The sequence below is a fragment of the Argopecten irradians genome, chromosome 15 (assembly GCF_041381155.1).
Source record: "Argopecten irradians isolate NY chromosome 15, Ai_NY, whole genome shotgun sequence".
In the NCBI taxonomy this organism is placed as follows: domain Eukaryota; kingdom Metazoa; phylum Mollusca; class Bivalvia; order Pectinida; family Pectinidae; genus Argopecten; species Argopecten irradians.
The window spans coordinates 30,885,064-30,897,083 of NC_091148.1; the positions used below are offsets into that span (position 1 = coordinate 30,885,064).

The 12,020-nt window shown below is 35.0% G+C and overlaps 1 protein-coding gene across 3 annotated transcripts in view; it reads left to right on the forward strand.

The window, feature by feature from the left end:
- Positions 1-753: 753 nt before the first annotated feature.
- LOC138308825 (alpha-(1,3)-fucosyltransferase C-like) overlaps positions 754-12,020 on the forward strand; it is a 45,673-nt gene continuing 34,406 nt past the window's right edge. Inside the window, exon 1 of one of the 3 annotated variants that reach the window (XM_069249840.1) lies at positions 754-909. The gene's annotated coding sequence lies outside the window, so the exon portion shown is untranslated. The remainder of the gene's footprint in view (positions 910-12,020) is intronic. The other 2 variants (XM_069249839.1, XM_069249844.1) reach the window with 2 other exon arrangements.

The following is a 12,020-nucleotide window of genomic DNA, read 5'->3' on the forward strand; positions in this document are numbered from 1 at the left end:
TATGTCCGTGTTGATACTAACTTTGCTTTCAAAGAGTTTGGTAAATTTATTTATAGAAATATGCTAAATTACATGGGGCTTTTCCATACTTTCAATGGTCAAAACTGGACAACGTAAGCAGACCTTGATTATAGTTTCGATATGTAAGGCCTTTTGAAAAGAAAATGAACGCATTTAGACTGGTTTTCTTTGCCCGACTATTCACTGAATCACTTATATAATCTTAATTTGTTAGAGCAAAGGGTGTGGCTTATTTTGTGTTTTATATTTTTTCACAATTATTTCATTTATATTTTCGCTATCTCAGTGACATAATCTTAGATGTACTATAAATCAACGCGTAAAAAGGTGTGTCCATCTGTACTTAAATATTCATTTCAGCTTATGATTGTGTGGTATTTACAAAACAGTTTACTATTCCATTGCATTTCAGTTACCCACATCTAGTGAATCAGTTACCCACTGACTTGATCATAATATGTATTCAGTTACCTTCCAAATGGTCATATTTGCATGGCTATTGTCTTCTTTTATAGATATTTACAGTTGAGCGGCACACTTCAAAATTTAGTTATTTGATCTTCCCTATAAACACATGTTATTGACAGCATGGTCAGCATTGCCCTACACACATGTAAACTGGGGCATGCGAAATCTGACCTAAATCACCGTCACCATTTTAGTAGAGCGTAACTACATGTACAGTTACCCACATCCGGTTGGGTACAGTGCGATTGGAAGTAGCGTAAATCGATCGATCGATTCCTTGCCATGCTGTATCTATGAGCTGTCGCTTCGGGTATAGCTATATCCGGTGTACCGATGATAGACGGTGACATTTAAAATGCAATGTTAATTCTGTCTGTGGTGGACCTTTCACATCGATACAGGAATAACAACCACACTCAGGTAAGTCCCTTATAGCTGCACATTTGTAATATTAACCGAAATATGTTGATGACATTTTAAAGCCGATTATGTTGCCAGTTATGAAGTATAGATTTGGCTCGTTAATTAACTTTGCCATTTTAAACACTGTAAAAGCAGGCCGTCCGTTTTTCGATCTTCAGGCTGTACACAAAAATGGCACGGAAAACGATAAGAACTACATGTACGTAAAAGAAATGTCCCATATCGAAAGAACTACATGTACGTAAAAGAAATTTTCCATAACGAAAGATGTATGCGTTTGCTGAATCGAAAATGTCTCTCACGGGGTGTCAGATGACATGCATATGTCCATATTGAGTAGACGTCCAAACAAAGAAATACAACCTAATAACACTTGCATGAAACTAGAAATACAACCGAATAACACTTGCATGAAACTTACAGAGCTGACAAAAAATCATCGATTTTTGCTAATAAGAAGCGTTATTCGGGAATGTGCTTAATTCCTGGGAATGTTCTTAATTACCGTCGGGTTTACAATAATCAACATTCACCTGTGTGGTGGACTAAGTATGACGCTGACAGTATATCGATTTGCACGAGGGTTTATCAATCGGAGCTACCGAGGGGTGATATAATATGAATACACTGAAGTCGAATGACGGTGGATAACAAATTCGGCTGTAACACTTATAATATAATGTGTATAAACTTCTTTCATCATATATAGTTCATCATTTATGTATCTATTTCAGTATTAATATTGTTTCTCTATTCATATAGGAAACAGTATAGACATGATATTGAATAACTGTGCTACTGGTATTATGTTTTTGGTATTTTAGCTAATAAATGTGATGAATTATGGGAGATATTGAAGATTTCATATTTTAAAACTGGATACTGCAAAAAATAAATCAAATTCAACTAATTACCAATGCAGATTATAATTACCTACCCGAGTGTCTGCATGGGCTCTGATGGCTAAACATGTGTATACTCGTTGCATAGCGGATGACTGTTTATTCCTAGCGTGCATCCCCATCGCATACATGGTTCCAATAGTCACTTTCAATGATGATGGAATGTCATCTGATAGGGTTGAATCATCATGCCCACAAAGTATTAACAATATCCGGTATAGCATGTTTACCTTCTCAAATATTTCTTGAACAATAGCATTAAATAAATCGAATGTCATCAGAGATTTCGGACTTTTCTCCTGTAAGACGGTGCATGACTTAGTGTTGATTCCGAAAGCCGTCTGTCAATTTTCTTCAAGTCTATTAAATCATCTGTTTGATTGCTCATGTCTTCATTGATGTTTTCTTTATTGCACTTCATTTCCAAAGTTTTTCTGTTGTTCATTCGAATGAAGGAATGTTCTAGTTTTTCTGCAGTTGTCACAGTCTTTTTCTTCTTTTCATCTGTGGGATTGGTGGGGATATTTTCAAGTGTTTTTGTAGCAAATGTAGTATTGGTGGTGATTGTATCACATTCCATTCTTAAGGTTTTTCTTGCAGACTTTTTTGGACCTTCAAATGATTCTTTTAATTTCTGAACCGTTGTCACTTTCATTTTCTTTGTGGCACTCTTACACTCGTGCCTTGAAGCGGGTGTTGTTGCACCCCTTTTTGTCCTAGTCCTAAGCTTAATATTTTGAATACTTTTGTCCCTGAATTCACAAAAGTTGGTTACTCTCCGGTGACACTTTTCACAAAAAAAAAATTCACATTGATTGTCCACGAAAACACAAACAGATTCAATTTTATCTAGAAACTTTTCGTTTCTCAATTTGTTACTGGAAAGACGCATGAGTCTTCCAGACTCCAAAAAAAGTACACATGATCTACCGTCTATCACAGTCTTTTGTGGTGTAAAAGCAACCATTGTGTAAAAAAACGAAAGTGTAAACACTGTTTCGTTGCATAGCGTCCGCCATTTTCATTTGCCTATCACGTGACCTACCACGTGTATTCTTAAAATAGACAAGTAGTTCGGCGTTGCTGTCAGAGGTGTAGATCTATTATGTGTAATGCCCGATGTCGTTCAGGTTGGAGGGTTTATAAGGTAGATCTACGTCCTTGATTTGTAATATGATATTACAGGTAGAAAAGCTGTATAGGAAAGTCCTTATATTTAGTTTATCTTTCGTCACGATTTCAGCTTTTGTATGATATACACACCGAGCTACGCTATTAACGCTCGGGCACGCCTTTGTACATAAAAGGGGTCGTCTGGGGGAGCATGCAATCAAATTAAAATAAGACTTCTAATTCCGACGCACTAAGATACTCCGTTACGCTACAAGACTTGTAGTGGAGCGATAAGGTTTAGGATGTTCTCCCGGCATGATTTTTAGCCATTTTCGTCTGGTCCCCGGCCAGACACCAGACATGGCCGGCCGTTTGCCGGGACTCTCATGATCAGCCAGCATCGGGGAGGTGTCCGAACTGCACATTTTAAACTCCAAGTTCAAATCTCTCCAGTGTCCCGTAGATTTTCATAACCGGCCATATATCCTTCACACATCATTAAGTACCGTTCGATATCCGGCCGGGAATCAATTTGATTATTTTATTACTTTAGGCTTTACAGCCCATCAGTACAAAATACAACATTTTTACAGAGCAGGCACTGCACTAAAGCAGTGCAGAGAGGACCGGTTACATGTACACATGTATAATATAATACACAGAGAATGGACAGGTTTTTTTTTCTTCTTCTTCTTTTCATGGCAATAAATTTCTCCTTATTTGATTAGCCTCGTAAATGTATTTACTTAACATAGACAAATCTTTCAAATTAGTTGAGCTTAGTAACTGTATCATTTTAAACACCGATGGTTTTTTCCAATAATATAGTTTAATTCGCTTTAAACGAATATTATGGAAAGTTGAACATATAAATAAAAAATGGTATTCATCTTCAACATCACCAGAGTTACAGATCCTGCAAAATCGCTCATTTCTAACAATATTTCTATATCTTCCTGATTTAATATTTAGCGAGCGAGCTGATAATCTCAACCTAGTAAGGGCAATTCTATAACCCTTTGATATATATTTACTCAAATAAAACTGTAATGATAATCCATCAACTAAATGTCTGTACAGATGACATTTCGGAGAATTTTCTCTAGTAAAGAATATATACTTTGGAGCGCATTGTCAAAAATTCTTTGTTTAATATATGGTAAATCTACAGATATATCTAAATAGTTTTGGTTTAACCATACATCACCAAGACCGAGTGAAAAAAGCTTAATATCTTTCACAAAAGTTACCCAATCAAAAACCCTATTACGTCTAGGCAACAACATTAACTCCTGGAAAGCTGTACGTAGTAAACAATTACTACTATTCAGAAGTTTAAACCAGTACATTATAATAGTGTGTATACACTAAAGGAAATCTACCTAATTCAAAATATATCACGACATTATATATAGATTTTTTAACACTTAAAATCTTTTTACAAAATTCCAGTTGTACTTTCTCAATCTCACTACCATTACTAGGTCCCCATACTTCAGATGAATAACAAAGTATGCTGCCAACATAAGTATCAAAAAGCTTAATTAAAGTATGGCAATTTAAATTCATCTTTTTACACTTTGACAGTAAAGCAAAGACTGCCTTTCGGCCTTGTGCAGCAAGCTGTTTTATACGATGGACATATCAGCCGACATGACAACTGCTTTACTAAACTGTAGTTGTACACACATTTGTGGTGATTGTCATAGCAACTGTTTTAGTAAAAAGCACTTGCCAACGTGTTTTGTCATTTTACTTGTTTGGCAACTGCTTTACTAAAGTACATGTAACTGTTTTGTCATCCTTACAAGTGGCCCATATCGGCCGTATTGGCAAGTGTCTGGCTTTTGAGACAATTAACATTCCACACCGATATCAAGCCGAGTTTAACGACGTACATGTGTGCTGATTAAATGACCTTTGAAACCAAAATGATATTTTACGACACTTTACCTAGACAAAGGTGATTGCAGTTATATACAAATAACATAGCCATAGTTGGTAACAAGTTATTGTACGGTAAGTAACGGTATATAATTTTGGTAGCCGGATGGGGAGAGGTTACAGCCCTAGGAGGGGGACAAACAAGTGATAGCTAGTTTGAAACTTAATAAGACAAAAAGAATCAAGCCAAATTTCAGTGATTTTTTTTCTCAATATACTTGGGACTGGTAGCCAGTCTAGGAGGAAAGCTAATTCAATGCAGGCATTCAACCCACCTAAATCTCTCATCACATGTACATGCCCCTACCTAGGGAAATTCCAAATTTTCACATAATACCTGATATTATTAAAGATGAATAAACATGAGTATTAAATTTCATTTATCGTATATTGAGTTACTTCACTGAATGCCTATTTTCATTCAAACGTCAACATTAGCCACAGATTGTATCACCTACCAATGATACTACCAAGAAAACTGTCATAAAATATCGTTTTGGTTTCTGGATTATTTTTTTTTTATTTATTTTTTTATTCATTTTCAAAAGTTTTGTACATACAAATACAATACAACATATATGAAAGATGTATGTTGGAGTTAATTAAGTTAATACAAAAGTAGTTATGTATACTCATAATATACATCAATCAATGGACAACACATTTACACTAACAAACTCACTGATAATTTATAGAGGATAAGTTCTCAAACATTGATATTTTTAAGGTAATACATGTATACATTGTTAAGTATCAGAGAGATGCAGGACACACATATACATACATACATACATACATACATACATACATACATACAAACAATGTACCTCTGTCAAACCTAGGTCAAGTATTTATTTTACAAGTTTTTATTGGTTTTTGTATATGTTTTTAATGTTTTAAAATTTAAAATTGGAGCCAAAGTTGTATTTCTGTTAAGATCTGTTGTTTATTTTTTATGTTACTATTGGTTATTAACATTTTATGAGCTTTCAGTTCAAATTTGATGTGGTTTTTTAAACCAATTAGGCAAAGATCTGCTTCAAGACATTTACAGTTATAAATATATTGTTTGGTTAAAAGTAAGATTAAGTTGTCTAAATTAAAATGTGAATGTTTATTGTTAACTTTCATGCCAAATATAAATTCTTGTTTACTGAATCTAAGTCCTAGATTTTTTGTAATAATTGCTATTCTCAGTTGTTCTATCAGATTTGATGTTTTATCACAGTCCCATAGTATGTGTGTTATGGTTTCGGGAGAAGTTCTACAAAATATACATATGTTATTATCCGCTTTACCTATTCTTAGTAAAAATGTCTTAGTAGTCAGGATTCTATGATTTATTCTATATTGTAGCCACTGAAGTTTTGAACTTGTACATGTGTTAAAAGGGTGTTTATAAATCTTTTTCCAATCTTCTTCATTTATATTAAAAGTTTGATTCCATTTATTTTGAGCTGTAGGTTTAACTTGGTTTTGAATTAAAATATTGTATATGTATTGAGCTCCTTTTTTAGAATTTAGAATGACTTTGAGATTTATAGGTATATTGGGTAATATTACATTCTTTTCTGTGTCGTAATTTTGATTATTGTTTCTAACAAAATGTTGAATGGCATTTTTCAAGCTTTGGTATTTTAAAAAGTTAGTCCGAATACTATATTTATCACAGAATTATTCACAGAAAACTGAGAAATAATTTATCTGGTTTTGTAATGTTATAAATAAAAAGAACTCCCTTTTTATACCATGCATTATTAAAAATTACCTTTCTATCTATTTTGATGTGATTATTAAACCATATTGGGTTTTCAAGAATGTTTGTTTTATATATTTCACTTAAATTCAGAGTTTTACACCATGCGTTTAAAACATCTCGCCAAAAAATATTAGTACAATTATTAGCTTTTTGTTTTAAATGTTCAATTCCTGTATTTGCCAATTTATGTTTGTCTAATAAAGTTTCTAAAATGATGTCCCCATTTCCAGCCTTAGTATAGATTCTTCGTATCCAAGTTGCTTTAAGAGCCATTATAAATGACTTCGGGTGTATCATTTTTAGACCCCCTTCGTCATAACTTTTGATGATTATGTCCCTTTTCACCTGCTCAGGTTTACTATTCCACAAAAAGATGAATAAACATGAGTATTAAATTTCATTTATCGTATATTGAGTTACTTCACTGAATGCCTATTTTCATTCAAACGTCAACATTAGCCACAGATTGTATCACCAATGATTCTACCAAGAAAAGTGTCATAAAATATCGTTTTGGTTTCTAAGGTAGTTTAATCAGTACACGTGTACAGCGTCAAACTTGGATAGATATCGGCGTGGAATGTTAATTGTCTCAAAAGCCAGACATTCGCCAATACGGCCGATCTGGGCCACTTGTAAGGATGACAAAACAGTTACTCTAGTAAAGCAGTTGCCAAACAAGTAAAATGACAAAACACGTTGGCAAGTGCTTTTTACTAAAGCAGTTGCCATGACAATCACCACAAATGTGTGTACAACTACAGTTTAGTAAAGCAGTTGCCATGTCGGCTGATATGGGCCATCGTAGTTTTAATCCCATATTAAATTTATTATTATACTTGAAAACAAAACCCAGGTAGGTAAACTGTTCCACTACCTCTAACGCCTTTCCATCAAAAAACCACACTTCATCATTTCGGAGGTGACCTCCATTTCTAACTACAACAATTTTAGTTTTGTCAGTATTTACAGAGAGCTTCTATGTGCTAGCATAGTCAAATATTTAACTGATTCAGCAATTAGTACAAGATCATCTGCATACACAATAAATACAAGCTAATTTCACCAAAAAGATATGGCTTAATACCGTTATTAATAAAATCATTCTCAAAATTATTCACATACAGCGAAAACATAATTGGGGATAAAATTTCCCCTTGGGCGAGCCCGAGATCATTTTCAAAAATTTCTGAGCATTTCCCTTTTGAGGAGACACATGTTATAACCTTTTTATACATGAAATCTAATAATGATAACAATTAACCACGAATTCCAAGTTTGGACAATTTATACCACAGTTTGCAACGATCAACGGAGTCGAAAGCTTTTTTGTAGTCGACAAAACAACAATATAAGAGTACTAAACCCAGGGCAAAAACCAAACTGTACATCAGTTATAATACCATTTGACTCTGACCACTCTATAAGTCTTCTATTCAAAACTGAAGTAAATAATTTCGCCATACAGCTTAGTAAGCTAATTCCTCGATAATTGTTGGTATCACTTTTGTCACCCTTTTTATAAACAGGAACCATAACTGCAGTCAAGGACGTATATGAGACTCACTTATAAATCCTTGCTGCAGTTGACCAATCTTCAGGGAATTTTCCAGAGTTGAAAATGTTATTAAATAAAGTGTGTAAAGGCTGCAGAAGTATGTCACTGGCTAGGATAAAATATTCGTTTAAAAGTCCATCTATACCATGGGCCTTATTCCGTTTCAGACGTTTTATAGCTCCAATGATTTCCTCTGGATATATGTCACGATCAAGTTCTTCAAAAACCGGGTCCATTTCATCATGTGAAACTGTGTGATCAAATCCTGACGGGTCAGGACCTGAAGCTAGGTCCTTAAAATGATTATAAAAGTCATTCAGAGAAACTTCTGACGACATTGGTTTCGACCTCGAGAACTTTTTGTAAAAATAACGTGGGTTGGTTTTTTTTTAGATGCTCCAACATATTACCCTCCAACTTCCTGTACTGCATTTTTATACTCGCGCTTACGTGTCACCAAAAGTTCATGATTTTCATAACTTTTATCTCGGTTGAAAATACGCAGAGCATGTAGGTATCGACCTCTCAAAACGTGTAATTGGTTATCAAACCACGGTTTGCTGTCTTGTTTATGATGTGCACGTGCTCGGGGGTAAGGTTTAGTAGACTCGTCTGACGACCTTGAAACACTGTCACGTGATGAGGCGACTACCTTTGTACATGTAGTAAAAGGTGATAGTATTTGTAGGAGCTCATGCGTGAAGTTGTCCACACTAGAGTTTATAGCTTCTTGTGAAAGTTCACCTTCAATTGCTGTTGACCTAGTATTTTTTCAATGTTTTCATTTAAAGCACCTAAACACTGTTCTTTGCAATCACTGTTCTATTTATAAGTTGGTCTACATACACCGGTTGACTCATCGCTGACTGGCTCTTCGTGTTAAGATACAATTTTAAGCATTAAGGCCCGGTCCCACTGAAGAGCGGATTAATTACGGATGAATTTAGTTTATAAATTTTGGCCGTTCGTTGTCATCCGCAACAAAATTGGCTTAAAATTTTCAAGTATAATTTACGGATATATTAATAACATTCTGCGAATTTATTACGAACAAATGAGGATATTTCACGAATACAAGCGAATACGATAACGGACGATCTCCCGTGAGGTGTACAATCGGTAAGATTATCCAACAATGTGGATACGTAACAAACAATTACGAATATATAACGCATATATTGAGGAAACGGATCGGAAGTATTGCGATTGTTACGGAAATATTACGAATCTATTAATAATGTATTGCGCAGACGTAGCGGAAAGAACGGTTGTATTGCGCATGTAAGGCATCTGAATTACGGAGGTAAAAGAAGCGCGCTCGGCCTTTCGGTATCGCTTTTCACAACAACACGACTGCAACAAAGATGGGCAAGCTGCAACTTTCATCCTACCTCCTCCAGATACAAAGAAGGTCCCGTCTGTTTCAAATTCAAATCAAAGCAGACAACTTTTTTATTTTCTGTCTTTGAAACAATTTAATGACTTGAACAAGTAGATTGATATGTTGTTGGATACCATTGTTACGCTGCATTGGTATTATTGCCGAGGACCCATTTACACCTGTACTTCTCGACGGACAGGAAATAATAAGACAAATATGTCGATTTTTGCCATATTTATACAGTAGTTTTGGTTTACGCAACACGTTTGTTATACATGCGAAAATTGTTCTCAAATCAAATGCAAAACAGACGCAGTACAAACGCTGAACTCTATATGCATTCGCTAAAAAATATTTTAATTCGTGATGTCAACGTGATAGGTACGCTATACATTCGTTTTACACACTGTCCCAGTTCGCTACAAAGCCGTAAAACCCTGTCAGTTGCGGGTATCAACGAATAACAGCGGATATACAGCGCATATAATAAGCATGTATTGGGTATATATTGCGAGCGAATAGCGTATTTAATGCAAATGATTTCCGCAATCAAAATTTTGTGCTGTTCATAATTGCGGACGTGTGCGGATGTTGGGCGACAGATACAAGTACGATTTACGAATATTGCGTATGTTCAGCGAATATCAGCCAATTTTGTGCGCAATACATTCGCAAATCTTCCTAAACGCCAGTGGGACCGGGCATGTAGAGCGGCGTTGTCAGAGTATTCAGTAAAATATCATACATTGAAATTTTTCACATATTGGAAAAGTATCGGATGTACAATAAAATAATCAATTGTACTCATACCATTTGTACCATTAAAAATATTTTAATTAATTTGATAATGAAGCTTTGTATACTGAAATTTAAAATAAAAATAATCAAAATACCAGGTGTATAATTAACAAAAATATTTATTTCTAAATTATTGGAACATCTAAATTTCACCCAATTGCTCTTTATTAATTTTATTATTATAATTGTTTTTGATACACTGGCTTTATACATATATCAGAAAAATACCATATTATGATGTTGAATAAATATACCTAAATCAATTTTGATCATTTATATTTGTCTACATGTATTATTGGTAAATGCATGGTTGTGACAGATATGCTTGATTTACGCATATAGTACATAAACAGCTCCCGTCAGCTCCACTTCACGGCTGCCTGTCATGACAATATAATTGAGGTGTAATTAGCATCACTGACTATGTTTTACCTCATCTCAATCTACCCCCAATTATAAATCCTTGCCCCCAGGATACGGTGTACATGTTTACTCAGGCTCCCAAACATGCATGTACTATAAGAATGGTATTTATGTGTTTCAAATTCATATACCACATGATCTTTAAACGGCAAAGTATTTAGGTACCCCCTCCCATATGCATTCTCGTAAAGCCGTGAAATACAGAAGGCAACCATTTTTCATTCTTTCTTTATTTCCTCTAAAAGAGATACAATAAATGTTCAATATATTCAAAAAGAGAGTGAAAAAGTTCAACACATTACGTTATCGGGTAAAAAAATAATAACAATTTACACAGTCATTTCAGTTAGAACTTGTCCTCAGCCGCCAGGAATGCGTGGGACGCTGCTCTGATGAAGCGTGTGGCCATCAATTCAAAGTCTTTGTTAGGATCTGTGTTTGGGCTGTGTTTTCCGAAGATAATTTGGACAAATTCTTCGTCTGAGGCATTATCTACAGTTAAAAATGTATCAATACCACAAATCATCAAGTACTTGTGTGGTGAATCTGTCTCTGCTACATACGGTAACGTCACAATGTGTGACGTAATGGCGGATGAAATTTGTGAATACTTTAACACACTTTTTACATGTTTTATTCTTGAGATTATGGTGGATATGTCAATAATTTAGATACCAATCTCGCACAAGCGAGATCCACTGTGGATGTTGCGTTGATCCATAATCCGTGGGGATATATCTGCGTGTGTATGCACAGGTTTACGACGCGCAAAAAAAATTGGTCCACTCGCTCCTAGTAGTCAATCAGAGAGCTTGTATAAAATCGGAGACGACAGACACAAAATGGCCGAGATCGGTGATCATCTGTTCTGCATGACAATAAATGGATCGTGGGGATCACTAAGGGATACCAATGTGTAAATTTTATAAGTAAGTGAGTTTATATGGAGGATCTGCACTTCAGGGGTGCATTCGTTGAATGGATCGCGATTTTATTCGGACTGTGCTCATTAAGGAATCGTGACCTGGGGATGTAGCGTGTACTTTTCCGACTAACGATTTTTACACGAATCCTCGTAATTCAACTTTCGATATGAAATAAAATTCGCCCATAATCCCATCATATCATATACCATAGTGACCAGTGAGGAATTGTCTTCAATGTAAGCTAAAAAATATTCAGATCGGGTGATTTTTGTGGTGTTCAGAGCATTTTAGAATTAATTACCCC